General features: G+C 32.7%; 1 protein-coding gene across 3 annotated transcripts in view; it reads right to left on the bottom strand.

Moving 5' to 3' along the window:
* Positions 1-16,934, bottom strand: part of Zfh2 (Zn finger homeodomain 2) — a 166,844-nt gene that overhangs the window by 102,386 nt on the left and 47,524 nt on the right. For all 3 annotated transcript variants that reach the window (XM_074242056.1, XM_074242055.1, XM_074242058.1), the window contains one exon: positions 7,059-7,109. The gene's annotated coding sequence lies outside the window, so the exon portion shown is untranslated. The remainder of the gene's footprint in view (positions 1-7,058; positions 7,110-16,934) is intronic.

A 16,934-nucleotide genomic window follows, 5' to 3' on the forward strand; every position in this document is an offset into this window, starting at 1 on the left:
CTGCCTCAGGGATTTCTAATAATTTTTATTCTAAATTTTTTTTTTTATTTCTATTTAAATTTTCTTTATCTACAACTAATAATTTTATGAATATAATAATAATAATAGTGATAATGACTTTTGTTAAATTGCACTGTGCTTTTTTAACTATTGACGTTTTTAAACAATTATTTATTTTTTTTTTTTTTTTTAAGAAAATAAATTTATTTAAAATTTAATTATTAATTTTAAAATTAAAAAAATATCATTAGATAATCTGATTTATTTTTAGCAAATATAAAATCAATAATAATTATAATATTGACGAAAGTAGAGCAGTAATGCATATTTCACACGTAAGTGAACTCCCAAGCAAATACAATATAAAATTAATAGTCCATGTTAAACATTACATATTATATTATTATTTTGAATATAATAACTAACACTTGAAGTAAATGTTGCTCTTGGATGGTTGATGTGCGTGATCGCGTAACGTACGATAATAACAGGCGGCGCCGGTTCGTTACAAATTAATGATCTCCACGCGGGGGACGGGGAAAGGGGCTCTGATTTTTGCTCTTGCTCTTGCTCTGAGTTTGGGCCTCACTCAAAAATTAAGAGCCAACCCGAGGGTAGAGTTATTCCCTTGCATTCTTATTACAAGAATGGAAACCCGTGATTCGGTAACTGATTTCACGAATGTGTATGTATGTGTACTGAAGGTTTGAGTGTGAAAACCTTTCAGATATTTGTTATTTGTTATAAGTTATAAGTACTCTTTCTTTCTCCACTTCTTTCCTCTTTTCATTTCATTTCTCCTATTCTTATACATTTGACGTATTCTTTCTCTATGCATCTATATGGATTATATTTTATTATATTATTATATATTATATTTTTTTTCTTCTGTATATAAGGATACATCGGCGGCAAGAACAAGAGCAAGAGAGAAAGGATTTTCATTTCACATTACTAGACCTTTGTCTGTCACGTGAGAACTTTGTGTGAGCTGCCAATATTATAACAACGGGGGTGCTTCGATTGATCTGATCGAGCTCAACCGATTGAGCCCACAAATAGGTGACATTTTGATATCTGCATGTCAAAATTTTGACACCTTTAGATATTTGATATTTTCTTTTTTTTCCGGAATTAATTTTGAACCTTCAGGCCCAAAATTTATTTTTAAAATTTAAATTTTAAATTATTAATTAATAGGAGGCTCGATATTGGGCGCAATGTTCAAATTTATCAAAAATATTTTAATATCTTTTTTATAAATTTTTTTAACAATTAATTTTTTAATTAAAAAATTTATTATTAATTCTTTACATTGGAGGGTACTTAGATCTCCTTAACTATATTACAAAAAATAGTATATATGATTATTGTAATGATTAACAATTAAAAAAAATTTGACTTGATAATGAAAGATTAAAAATGAATAAATAATTAAAAAAAAAAATCAAATTTTGTCCAAATTAATTAACCATTAAAAAAAAAAGTTATGCTTATGTAATTCCACTAATAATTCTCCAGGATTTAAATAAAACAAACCAGCTGAATAATTCATTAGCGACCAGGCTAAGGGGTTGTTTATTCCTAATGACTAATGACAATAAAAGCCTAATTTTAGAGCGGCAATAAAAAGAAAAATATCAGCAAGGTAAGTAAAGGCAGAATTAACAATCTCGTGGTCGTGTTGAGTAATGATCGATGCATAGACGTATAGCCTACGCCGAACACTGTAAGCAATGTTGGAGCGGTGATTACCATAATTTGATTACTCGCGATGCAGTAATGGTCGCGTGGCTCGAGCTTGTTCGGCTTAGCTGCCTGATTTTTTATTTTAAGTAACGAGTGTAAGTATACGCCGATGCTAAGCTGCGTCAGGGCAATGCACAAGATAAGACACAAGACGCTCTTCTTCTCGTTACATATTATATAGCACAGACACAAGAGAACACGGGGAAGTACAGCGACTTTAAAACGTCGATTCTCACGAAACGCGTGTAAGCTTATATTCTTTCCATTATTACGTCTCTAATTTAGTTTACAATGTGAATTTATAATATAATAATAAAATTCAGTAGCTGGTTATTTTATTATTGCCATTGCTATTACTATTATTGTTACTATTACGGTTATTGTTATTATTCTTTAACAACAATCTGGAGATATTTCACTTAGTATAATATTATGTCGCCAGTAAGTTAATACAGCTTGCAGAGGTTTTATTATTTTCTATCAGCGGGCGATGCGATAGATGGATTATTCACGTAACGAACGACAAGTCATTACCATAATTACATTACCGCGTTGTCATATAGATGTACACGAGCGATCTACCGTCGCGTGGTTCGGCCTTGTTCCAATCAAACTAAACTCATTTTTTTTTCACATGCTACCCAATCACCGTTTCTTACTCTATTACTTGTAAATAAATTAAATGCCATTTTATTTTAAATAAAATTTAAAAAAAGAAGAGTTTTAAATAAAATTATATCTAAAAAAATTATGCAGAAGTTTTTAAATTTATTTTAATAAATTTTTATTTATAAAAAATTTTATTTTAGTGACTTAAAAAATTTTTAAAATTAAAAAAAAAAATTAAGAGCTCCAATATTTTTTTTTTTTAAATAATTTTAAAGTCATCTAAAATAAAAAAATTCAAATAAATATCTAAAAACTTTTCATTACTATAAAATAAAATAAAAATTCCGTGTCTGATTACTTTGACAGCTCTTTAGAACGGATCCTTCGAACCGCGAGAAAATAAGAATAACTATACCAAAAAATTTCTAAAATATCGATCGGATTTGTGCGGCTAAATCAAGATCGGACACTTGGTAATAAAGCCTGGTAGAAAATGAAAGACGGACAGAGGATCTCTGCGAATATAAAAGAACAAAAAGCCGAAAATATAAAGACGGATGAATGTGAATAAACTTTGAGAAATCAGAATTGAGAGGGTGGGTGGAGTGAAGGAGCGAAGGGTGTAGGATGAGCTCAGGTGGCCGGGACAGCCGAGGATGAAGGGGATGAAGCTCCTCGGGTATAAGGTCAGGCGGTGTAAGGAAATAAAGAGCAAGTCCAGCAGTCTCAATCGATAGGGAAATATCGGAGCGAGGGTGAGGATGGGTAGTTTAAGGATGAGTGCTCCTAGTCTACCCCTACTTCTGTCTTTACAACCGACCAGTAAGAGCTCTAGTAAGAGTTCCAGGGTAAGAATGAGAAAAGAAAGGAAAGCACAAGAAGAAGAAGAGAAGAGATGTATGTGTGTACGGTGATTGGGAGGGAGACTTAACCAGGATTCCACGTATGTGGAGAGGAGAGGGTGGCGTTACGGATGCACAGGGGGTGGCATTAGTCGACGAGAGGCGAAAGGCGGCTTCCAAGGAAAATCGTACTGAGCTGCAGCTTCTTTGTTCGCCCGGGAATCCTCGCTTCTTTTTCTTCTTCTAAATGTAGATGTAGACGTAGATGTGTTTGCATATGTGAGTATGTGAGATATATATATATATATATATATATATATATATATATATATATATATATATATATATATATATATATATATATATATATATATATATATATATATATATATATATGTGTGTGTCTGTGTGTGTGTGTGTGTGTGTGTGTGTGTGTGTGTGTGTGTGTGTGTGTGTGTGTGTGTGTGTGTGTGTGTGTGTGTGTGTGTGTGTGTGTGTGTGTGTGTGTGTGTGTGTGTGTGTGTGTGTGTGTGTGTCTATGCCGTTGTCTACGATCTCGACCTGGACGGTTGAGTGTTTCTTTTATTTTTCTTTCTTCATAGGAGGACTCTCGAGATCTCCACACATTTGGATACCATTTGAGGATATACACATACATTGTAATAGCACATAGCACTACCGCTACCACTACCACTACCACTGGTGCGTCGCGGGGGCGGAAAAAAAATAAAATGAGACACTTTTTATTTAAACATCTTCCCGAGGTCTTTTTATCGATCTAAAGATTTATTCAAATGCTTCCTTCCTTCCCCTAAACATTACAATGGAACCCGGAATATTTATGTGTGTTCAAAGAGATAATTAAATCGATTGTTCTTTGACGATTCAAGATCATCAGTAGTACTTCGGCGTGGTAATTGACGGGTGTTCGAGCCGAGGGTGTAATTATTTAAGAGGAGGCCCTCATCAAGATCTTATACCGAAAATTCGCGGTTATGACCCTCCGATGATTATTCCTTATTATCGCCCTTCGTGATAAACTCAATTAAAACAGCTCGGCTTTGTGGAAGACACCCCCAGTGTACACTCGATACGTCTCTTTTATCGTTTAAATCCCCGTAGATATTGCTATTGCTATTGCTTATACTGCTGAGTGGTGGGAGCCCGGAGATTATGTAACGCTACGCGTTAACGATCCGAGGAGAGGATGAAGGAGATATTGACGAATTTTAAAGGTTTTATTGACTTGGGGTTTAGTTTTGTTAGGATTCAGACAATTTTCAAGAGTTTTTTGTCGATATAAGGCTGTATAGGACATGATATAACCGTATATGGCCAATAGTGTGCTTCTATTAGTAAGTCGACTTAATTAAAAATTGATTTAACATTTGCTTAATCTAAAAAATGTCAGATAAGCTTCTTAAGAGAGAGAAAAATAAGAATTTTTATTTTTTTACTTAATTTTAAAAAATTAACTCTCTAGTAAGGAGAAGATTAAGCGACCATGCGCCATCTGTGGAAATTTTCTGAAACTAAATTTATAAAAAAATTATATATGGGTATGTATATCTATATATGACTATTGGTGATGATGTGAGGTCATATATGATCATATATGCACTGGTAAAAATTGTCTGGGTTAAAGAAAAAAAATTTTGATCCAAGATTATCACTTTGAAAAATAATATCTTCAAATAAATTGAAAAATTCTTCAATAAAAAAATGTTTTGCCTTAAACATAGTCGACGTAGTTTTATCAACAAATTTTGATCCACATTCTCGTTTTTTTCCTCAAATTACATCGAAAATTTCTACCCAAATGTATATACAATGTATAAAGAAAGAAAACTCATCCTAATATAAATTGATTTGACACTCCACACCCACGCTGAAATAAATCCCCACAAAATATATCCTCGAGAGAAGAGAGTACTGTAGAAAGTGATCTGATTGAACAGAAACTACGTTATCATTTAATTCACCCAGTTTAGATATGCACCCACGCAATACATCAGGTGGGTTAAGCAGATTCACCCCTAACTTCGCTCTTGGCCCTCCAAACTAGACTCCAGATTGACTGAGAGTATATCCAAGGTAAAGGACAATATCTTAAGGCTCTAAACCCAATGATATGGCTTTATTCTTCCCTGTTTTTCATCATTCTCCGCTAAAGGGTTAAAAAAATTAGCGCAATTTAAAAAAAAAAATCCCGTATTGATTTCTCAGGTTGGCACGTCGCGAATCGATTTAAATTGCAAATCAATTTTGCTTCTTTTTAGCCACCCAAGGAGGGAAACGGCAACACATCAGCTATCTCCCGATACGTGACAAGCTAACGCAGCTTTTTGGGGCGCCCAGACGTGGTGTGGTAGATGTGTAGCATTAGTCGCGAGTCGTAGAAAAATAAACGAGACTAGATAAAAAACGCGCAGCTCAACTGATTTTAAACAAACAAAAATTTTTTTCTCTCAAAATTTCGTATTAAAAAAATTTTTTTTCATTAATTTATTAAAAAAATTAATTATTAACGTCAATGGCAACTTTATTGACCGCGAAATGAATGTTTTAAATAAAACGGAACATCGTAAAAAAATTAATTTATATTAATTTGAAGGTGAACTGCCGCGAAATTTAAATTAACAGCTTTGCGCAGGGATGTGTGATGATATTTTTAATGTACCATGTGTGTGTATTTATGTACAATAACAAAATAAAAGACGGTGTTATTATTATGTGTAAGTCTTGAGACCGTACGTCCTACGTATAGTACTTGAGCGTGGTAGCCAAGCGGCCTACTCGGATCTAACAATGAAACCCGAAGAAAAACGACGTGTCGGATAGGAGTCTGGAAAGATACTGGATACTGTTCTTAAATTGTTAGTGTGTCTCTGTGTGTGTGGATGCTCGCCGTTTAACGACGATTTCGATCGTTTACGACTTTAATAATTTAGGCGCAGCTCGGACGCGACGCTCGACACGTTTTGGCTCGTAAACCGCTGACTAAATCCGTATTTATGGGAAAGAAAAGGTAGCTGGACCCTCTGCATCCACCAGCCACCTTCTACCACTTTACTTTTATTTTTTTAATTTCTTCTTTTGCCTTTTTATTTATTGTATTATATTTTACATCCGATTCCAGTCGATCGTACCTATGCCACAGGCTGTGTATATTACAGTATAGTCAGACTATTTTTTTTTTTTGATGACCCTAAAAGCGATTTTGAGACGAGTAATTAAAATAATTATTCAAATCTACTTTTTAGGAGTCAGCTGTAAATCAGTAGTTGAATATTTATGAATTTATTTTATTGATTTTGATTAAAATTATTTTTTACGGCCCGTAAAATATTTTATTCAGAATGTCTGTAATAATCTCTGAAGAGTTGAGAGTAAGTATGAGCATGTGTGGATGCTTTGCTGTTGTACGTGCAAATAAAACGTTTGTCCAAGAAAAACCACGTTATTTTTTCGGGGTGTGGTAAGCCAAGTACCAGAGTTGAGGGTCGAACAAGGGTTTCTTGACCTTTTTCTCATCGCATCTTTATGTACATATATATGTCCTATCTCTTGACATTACAGGACTAGTCGATTTTTTTTATTTCCCGCAAATGTGGAGCATAAATATTAATTAATAAGAGATAAATATTGGAGCGAATTGTAGAAAAATTTTAGTTTGTGTTTTTAGAAAAATTTTTTTATAGTTAAATTTATAAATGAGAAAAATTATCAGAGTCTTGATTCAAAAGAAAAAATTATTTCTTTTTGATTTAAATTAATTTTTTTTTGTGTGACAAAAAATGAATGCACAGCAAGAATAAATAAATGTAAAGACTTATTTTTATTTTTTATCAAACTCACCAGTAGAGGATACTGCAAAACACATCTACGATCCTTCGACACCCTCACGTCCTGCAACAGAAGAGATAAGAGCTCGATCAGCCGGTGGAAATAATGCATGCTTGGGAGTTGAAATTTTCAGGTCACGATTCGCGGGATAAAAAGATCTTCCTTGACGTCAAAAGCAATTCCCTTCGAGCGGGCTGCATGTATAAACATCTACAGCACATACACGGTACATTAGTAGACATCCAGTGTACGTGTTTAGTATTGATGTGTATTTATTTACACACATTCATACAGATATATGGAAATCCAGGCCCGAAACGCCACGCCTACGGAAAGGAATAGTTCGACTCAAAGATCGATCGGAACTTTATTGAACCGCGAAAAAGTGGATTGCCTACGCGTCTGATATCTCACTAACAATAAATACATCGAGCATAAATCTCAACCGGTAAAAACTTTTTAAATTTTTCATAAATATCCCGGGGAAGTGATGCACCCCCAGCAATACGTATGATATACGTACAATATATAACCATCCATACGTATACGTCTTCAACTGCAGCTCGAGAATTTCATCCTTTCTGTACACTGTTACGATTGCTACTCTTCTGTTTTGTGTCATACAAAACATTATTGTATTTTTTATATTTAATAAATTTGTGCACAGAAGTAAAATTAATTTTATTATTTTATTTCATAGGAAATTTTTTAATATAAAATAATATTAAGAGATAATTAATCTAAATTGTCATTTTTAAAAATATAATCTTCTGGTTTAATTGCCTTGTTGGTTGATTACTTTTTTAGAAGCTTTAATTAATTAGAGATTGATTATTGGGGTTTTATTGTGGCCTAATAAAGTCGCAGAATTTAAAAAAAAATTCAAGGAAATTTTTTATTAATTTTATCGATGAAAAAACTTTAATTTTTTAGACAAAATCAAAAGGGTAGTTTTTTTAATTTTTTTGGTGAAAAATTTTTGATTTAAAGTTAATAATAAAATTAATTATTAAAATTTTAAATTTATATAAAAATTTCGTTTTTTTTTTAATCATTGATTCCAGGAGAAAATTAAAATACAAAAAATTGAAGGAATTTTTAATTAATAAAAAAGAAATTAAAAATCAGATCCGCCGTGGAATGACCTATAGACATAAAGACGCGATAAATATTAAAATTATGAATCCTAAAATAGCCCATTTAGATTAGAAGTGTTTAAAGCTGGCGTGGCGAATCGTCATTGCGGTCGGCAACTAAAAAATAACGAAAAAAAAAAAAAAAAAAAAAAAATAAAAAAATAAAGATTACAAGAGTGCCCGCCTAATGGAGAAAATTTGACATTTCTCCTCGACGGACGGTGCAATTAAGCGGCCATTAATTAATAGCCCCTCGACAATGTGTAGCTCGGCGTGCCAGTAAGAGTGAATGATGCGTTACACTATATACCATAAACCATATATAGTATAACTAAGACCCAGTGGAGTGTCCTCCGTCCTATCCGCGGTCTCGGGTCTTTATAAATTTGCATGTCTTTGGGCGCGAGAATAATTTTTTATCCCGTCTATAGGTACATATATTATATATTATATACATAAGAGTTATTCACTGCAGAAGTGAACCCGTGGACCCACAGCGGACAGTTACGCGGTCTTTTTATTCCTTGCCACCAAACCAGATAGTTCCCGTGGTGTTGCTCGTAATAACCAAGCGAATGTCTCAGTAAGGTAAGAGACGCCTCGTTACCGCCTCACTCTTTTACTACATAATAATATTTATCTTCCTTTTCTTTTTGCACATAATTTTTAGCGCCCGCTACATGAACGCATGTGCATATTATATTTATATTTATATTTAGATGTATGGACGTATACAGATGGGCAATGTGCATGTGTATAAATAAATAAATATACACATTATAATAATAACTTGTCTCCGAAGAAATGTCATACACTGGACCTCCATCAACGCTGTGAATCAATTAGCCACCGGGCATATTTTTATCTCCCGTCGTGGTCTCTCATAAATTTCGATTTCGGAATTCCTCACGATAATCCGATAAGTAAGTATACATTTTTTTTTTAATGAATATGTGTGTATTAATGTGAACGTTATGAGTTATAACTAAATAAAATGTGGTACTAAAAATAACAGAAGTTTGATGATTGTTTTTTGAGAAAAAATGTTATTATTAAAAGGGAAATTTAATAATAAATGTTTTAAAGGTTTTAAAAGAAAGCTCTTGATGAGTTTAATGTCAAAATGAGCTTATATCTTTAAAAATGTCATTAGTTGACAAAATAACAATGTCAGTTCTTAATTTCTGACAGATCTGTTAATTTAAGTAAAATAACAAAATTAAAATTTTAATAAAAAAATTAAAATTTTATTAATAAAATTTTTTCAGCTGCTTACTTTCTACATTAATAAAAAAAAAAAAAAAGTAAACTTGTCAAGCAGGCAAAAAATATAAATGAGTTTATCGCGGTCCTCTAGCAGCCAGAAAATAATTTAAAATCCACAAATAAATTATAATACCGAATGATATTTAATAATTTTATAATGTCTATTGGACGACAAGGCATTTATTTTTATCCTTAGCTATGATCGCACTCGACCGCATTTTGTAGACGATACCACTTACAAGAAATGTATAATTGTCTGAGCTAATGTGTGTGTGAATAACCATGTGGGCAAATGTGTGTAAAACAAACGTTACACACTTAGAATTGTGTATGTCATAACACACATATGAGCTTCTATTTCATCTTACACACTCGGCTGAGATCCAATCACGGTAATTATCCGCGTCGACAATTACAAGTGTTCTCGCGATCGCGACTAGGGTGGAGCTTTACACACCACACTAGCTTACTGACATAACGGAGATCAAGAGATGCTTCAAGTATATTATATTGTACATATATATTATTAAGAAAACAATGATGTAGTATGGACTATCGTCATCATTATAATTGTCCCGATTATTATAAACAGCGAGTGTGCCAGAATTCCAGAGTACTTTATTCTTATTGTTATTTTTAAATAGTTTATAAATTATCTTAAATTATTATTAAAAAAATAATTAAAAATTATATATTGTAATTAAATCATTAATAATATAAAATAAATAATAAAGGCCTGAAAATTTTTATTAAATATAATAAAAATATAATTAATAGTGTCTATAAAATTTAATTTGATGTGAGATTTATAGTAAAACAACAAAATTGTCCGCGACAATTAATAAAATCCGTAAAATTTCGTAAATTAATCCCGGGTATGAATACTCAATTTATAAATTTATAAATAAATGAATAAATATATAAGTATGTAGTGGTGAAGTATATGTCAATCGGAGCCCGGAGCTGAGATAAAGACGGTGTTTTTCTTATAAGTGAAGCTAAGCGTGGGCGAACCTCTAAAACGAGTGGAGTAGAGGCTGTACTCGGTGGTATAGTAACACGACTAAACAGTGAGTGAAAGAGTAAAAAAAGGATGAGTTTGTGTTGATGTAGAGGGAGTGAGTGAGTGAAAGAATGTATGTATACGTGTTTGAATGCGTGCTAGAGTGGATGTCTCCTGCCTCGCCTCGAATTAATAAACAGCAACAAATGAGTGCCTGTAACTCGTCGCGTCCCACTTTTACTTGTAGTTCTTCTACTTAAACTCCTCTACTACATCTTCTTCTTCTTCTTCTTCTTCTTTATCTTTTCTTCGTGGCTGGTTCTCGCCTTGCGATTGTATGACACTGGTATGGTGTTGGTGCGATATTCTTCCTCTTCTGTCCTCCTTCATTTCGGTTTTCTCTCTTCCTTGTTGTTTTTTTTTTTTTTTTTTGGTTTCGCTGTTATTAGTATTTATAATCAACTGTCTGCGTCTATGTTCCTCACAGCCCAGGGCTTGGCTTATTCTGATACCAATAGTATTATATGTTGAACGTACGTGTAAGTTTACAAGGATTCGAGGTACATATGTGAACAACCGATGGAACGTTTATTGCCAAACGGAGTTAGATTTATGTGTATCATTCACTCCAATCAGTTCCTGTCAGTTTTTTTAAATTCCAATTATTACATTTCTTGTCGACGGTCGACTTTTTTTTTTTTCGTTATTTGCTTTTGTTTTAATTATCTTGTTGGTTGGGTACTTTTACTGGGAGCTTTAATTAATTAGAGATTGATTATTGGGGTTTTATTGCGACCTAATAAGGTCGGAGAATTTTTAAGAAAATTCAAGGAAATTTTTTATTCATTTTATTGATAAAAAATTTTAATACCATTTTTATTTTTTAGTAAAAAAAATAATTAAAAAAATTTTCAATAGAATTATTTATTGTTAAATTTTATTCAAATAACATTTAAGCAAACTTGTCCTAAAAAAATTTTTTTAAAACCTCCTCAACCTTGAGAAGATTGACACAAATAACCGAGCAAATTAATAAACTAGTAATTAAAATAGCGGTTTTAAATGACAATGAGTGACGATCCTACTGTTTGATTACCGATGATGGAGTAGTTTCTACCCGAGCAGAGAAGACGAAGGCGGAATTGTGAAACTTATTATCCATCTATCATACCTCATGCCTCATACACTCATTACTTCAATAAAATAATAATAACAATAATCATAATAATCGTCCAACACTAGGCGGTATTAAAATGACGTCTTTGAATTACTGGCGACTAATTTACATTTATAATTACGATCCAGCGTCTTTACCAATTAATAATTACAGACTAGACATAAACACACATCGATACATACTAAGATATTTGGCGTATGGGTGTATGATTGGTACATTAAAATAGCTTATGTACACCGTGACATTACTACATGACATTAGAATTCAATGGTAGGCAAACACTGTCACGTGATACTCGAGTAGAATTAATAAGACAAATTTATTGTCTTTAACATTGTCGAATTTCCGGTTCTTTGTGTTAATACCTACATCCACACATCCATACGTATATATAAATACACTTAGTTTCGTTTATTTCTGTTTTTGGTGTCATCTGCCTTTAAAATACTAATCATTCATCAAATACACATCGTACACATATACTACAGTGTCCGTAATAAATTAACTTTTTATCTCTCGATAAAATTTAACGATTAAAAGTACATAAATTTAAATTTAATTACAACGCCTCAGTATATACATATATATTTATATAAAATACAATAATACACCAAGCAAAGCCTGACTTTATTATAAATTACTTTAATGATAATTAAAAAATTTATCAATTTTGATTTTTATCTCCGATCGCTGAGCCTGTACTTTACTGCGAGGTGTTTACTATTGAGACATCGCTCAACCACTGGCATTTTATTCAATAATAATAATAACAATAATTAAGTTAACTTAAGTAGGAATTAAAATAGCGATACTGGTACTCGAGAGTCGAGAGCCAAGGAATAAAAAATAATAATAGAGTTATAATCATGACAGCAGCACAGGGTAATTAAATATTTAATTACAAAAATAATTATCAAGTAATTAGTTTTGTATGATTGGATTAACTGTCAAGGCGCCGAAAGCGTGTTACTGCACAATATTTAATTACTTTTTAGTTAATAATGTTATTGGATTTTATCTATTTGTATTGTTATTTTCAATCTAACATTTTTTTATTTTTTTTACGCGACCGCGTGGTGGCACACGTGTTTCCGCTCGCTCGCGGGGATACATTCAACATTCCGTGGATTTTTATTAATCATAATTAAAATAGCAGGTAATTTTTTTTTTTAGTCAAAATAAATAAAATTCAAGAATTATTGGAGAAAAAAAAATTTTTTTTAATAATTTTTATTATTTTCAAAAAAATTAAAAAAAATATTTTTTTTTCATAAAAAAAAAACTTTGGTGTTATTTATTAATTAGCGGCAAAAAAAAATAAGTACCTCGTCACTTTTTGATAAAAAAATCCATTTTTGAAAACTTTTTAAATTCCACAAAAAATAAATTTAAGGAACTCTATTTTTTATTTTTTTTTTTTTAAATGTGTATTGTTTATATAATTAATTTGATAATGACAGTAAATAAAATCCAATTAATTGAAATAATAGAAAGTACACGTCAGACTTGTTAAAGTCGCGGGTAACTCGCCGCGGGAGAGAGATAGAGGCGCTCTAGTCGCGACGGTGCGCGAATCCGTGGTGGGGGCGTCTGCGGCCGGCTACGCCAGAACTAAGGGGTTGTTTGCCTGATCACAGTGCTCCGGGGTTCTCTTCGGCCTCCCACCGACTGTTTTGCATAGGGCCTGCGCGGAGACACTGAGAAACTGTCTCGACGTTGTTACAAAAAAGCTCACCTTGCAGGTCCTTTATTTCATAATCATAATAATGTTACTTCTAATTCTAGCAATAAAAAAATGATAATTTATTTTTTGAATTTCAAGGTAAAAAAATTAAGCAGAAAACTCTCCAGCATCTAAATTTAATTGAGAAGTTAAATTAAAACGGTCCAGCATTCGCGGATCAGTCAGCCAATGATACGGCGGAGGTTTGTGTCAAAGGGTTGCAGCTTTCAAAATCCGGGTGGGAAAGTTAGTTAACGCCTCCAAGTAATTAAGCAAAACAGGAGCTGCAGAGGGGCTCAGCTCCTCCTATTATATCACGGGAGGATATTCATCTGCATGAGCCCGTGCTCAGGGAGTCTACATGATTTGCTTGATTCAAGTAAAATTCCTATAAAATGATCTTTAATAAAACAAAAAAAAAAAAAATTATATTATTTTGATTAAATTCCGAAAACTAATAAAAAGTTTTTATTAAATAAAATGTAAATATTGTATTATAATTCCACCAAAATTCTAGACCATCAATAGTTAAAATGCTTGACTTATCATTAGTCTATATGCCCGAGGACAGAGTAGGTAGATGCATACTGAGCGCATGTGCCAGTACAGCATCTCGTAACACCCCCAGCGTAATGTATTCATAACATTGCCCACATATACATATGTATACTCCGTACATTGTACATCCAGCATGTACGCTTGAACTCCTCGTTCTCGAGCCCATCTTCTAACATACAATTCAGTCTTCTTGCTCCTTATTCCTATTTCTGATGTCGATATATGTGAATATATATGCAGATATTAAAGGGAGGTCTGCAACATTACTATACAAGTAACGTTTCTTATTCGTTCGTCATGTCTAAGGTAATACAAGTAAGGTCCATCGGTGGCGAGCTTTTACGAATACCCATTCTCAATTTATATTCGTAATGCTCTAGCTCGCTCGCCTGTCTGTCCATTTATATATTTATATATTTATACATTTATGTAGATGGGGACGAGGACGGAGAATTGCATATATTTATGGCTAGACGGTTTGTAGGATGGCCTGCAATATTATTGCGGAGCAAGAACGGGTAGTGGACGCGTGACGAGCGTGAAGTAATTGACGCGGGTGGCTCGCAAGGGCGGTTATATTAGAGGAGTATTCAGAGTTAGCTGTACGAAGAGTTGAAGTGGTGGTTCCAAGAGCCAGCTACTTGTTTACACATTTTTTTATTTTGCTTCGGAGAAGTCATTTGTCATAATATCATGCCTACACTTTGCCACTCGATGCAATAAACTTTTTGTATGGCTCTTTAAACAACTCATTGCAGTGTACTCGGTGGTTAAAAAGCTTCTTTACGCGGTACTAGGTAGTAAAGATTTTTAGAGAGATTGCTTTGCTGGGCTCACTGATTATTGTGATACTTAGTATTAAGTGATAAATTTTTTTTAATTACTGGTTTTATAATTTGTAAAAAAAATTTCTTTTTCTTTTTATTTTTAATTTACTTAACATAAATTTAAATAAAAATAATTATTGATTTTTATAAATACAATTATAGCACTGTACTTAAAGTAATTTTTTATTAGTAAAATATTCATTTAATTAAGACTTGATATCCTTTAATAATTTTTTTTAATTAATTTTATGTCATAAAATTTTTAATAAATATTATTAATAAAAATAAATCCTTAAATAATTATTATTTATTTATTTAAAAAAATGTAATAATAAAACGATTAAAAGTAATTTTTATTAGGGCGAGTTGATCAATAGAATTATCGTCGAGCGATGAACACGCAATAGTCGGGATCCGGCGCTATTAGAAACGGTTCCGGATCCGGTCGAGCAGAGAACTGGATCGGATGAGGTGAGTAGAATGAGCTTCAGTGTGTGCTTTTCCGCGTGCTTGGCTATCGACACATGTCCAGCGTAATCTTCCCCTCAGAGTGGGAGCAAGTAGAGCTTTCGGGCTAGTAGGCATCGAGGGGCGACCTCTACACACACATAAACCTCGACAGCTGTATTAAGTAATGCACCGCATGGTCAATTTGAAGAAAGTGTTTCTCAGCAATTATCTGACTCGGTAATTTAATTACATATTAATATTAATATTAATATCCACAAATTTATTCCTTAAAGCACAAAATAATCCCTCGGTACTCGCTACAGACGTTGAAGCTCATGCGATTACTCTATTATCCGTCTGTGACGCAATTATGCAGCCTTATGACATCTCGTTACCGTACAGAATACCGGCCCCTTACCTCGACACATCTATATCTATATCTATATCCTTATTCATATCTATATAGCATCCCGGGTACGGGCGAAGAGTAAAAGAGAACCTCATTGTCAGAAGGGACGTACTCGAGCTCGAAACTCGAACACACAAAGAAAAACCCAAGTCTCAAATTATTTTTTTCCCTTTAATTCACTCACGTTCGATTCGCCAGCACGGCATCTAAATACCTATATAGTTTTTTATTCCTCACTCTTTTTCTTTTCCCAAAGAGAAATTCGACGGGGGCTGCCTTTAATACAATTACAGGGCTGAGGTGCGTAATATAAAATTTCAAAATTCAATAATCCCCTGGGGCGAGTCTTGGCTTGGTTTTAGCCGGCATTTTTATCCTCTGAAGAGGAGAAGAGCTGCGATAATAAGAATAAGCAACGGAAAATTGCGAACTGTATTGTACGTACATACGTGAGCTTTTATTTGTGTATTTAATATATTATTACCGAACTTGTAGTTCGTAGCTCGGAAGATATTAACCACGGAACAATATCATGACACTGCCACCTCAACCCTTAACTCTTAACCCTTAAACTTCAGTCTTGATTTTTATTTTTATTTTTATTTTTTTTTTTTTTTTTTAAATTAAACGCCCGATCTCAAACCTGGCCTTTGCCCACAAGACGTACAGTAAGACCTGGCTTACTGATACGCTCAAGGTGATCCGTTGTATACAGCTGTAATTAACTTACGTCCCTCTTTATTTACCGAGTTGCTTATTAATATTTATTTTTTAATTTTATATTGACATTTTTTATTTAATTAAGAAGGGAATTTTTTTTTTTAGTATTAAATTATTAAAGGAAAATTTTTTTAATTATTTTTTAGAGCTTTAAAATTTATTAAAGTTACCTTTATTAATTTAAAAAAATTTTTAAATGGATATTGGAATTTTTTATTAAATTTTTTAAGATTTTTTTTTGTTTTGTTAATTATAAAAAGGAATATTATCATTATCAATTATCAATAAAAGAATAAAAATAAAAAATAAGAAATGGTTTAATTGGAAATTGGTTAGAGCCTTTTCAGACTAAGACTTATCCATAGAATAGAGAAAGCCGAGATGTACCCGATAGGACGTAACCTATTTATACTAGCTCGTGGAGCTCATCAGAGATCACGATTATCAAATACAAGTACAGAACTATATACTGTATTAAGTAAAAGAGTAAATAAAATAAGTAAGAGTAGCTAGGAGGCCTTTTAATGCATTTACCGTACAGATAAGGCTCTTTCTATACTACTTAACTCATCGCAGTCAAAGTCGCAGTCGTAAAGTTTCCATTGATCGTATCTTGAGG

The sequence above is a fragment of the Cotesia typhae genome, unplaced genomic scaffold (assembly GCF_013202065.1).
Source record: "Cotesia typhae breed Kobodo isofemale line unplaced genomic scaffold, CoteBio_Ctyphae contig_4, whole genome shotgun sequence".
NCBI lineage: Eukaryota > Metazoa > Arthropoda > Insecta > Hymenoptera > Braconidae > Cotesia > Cotesia typhae.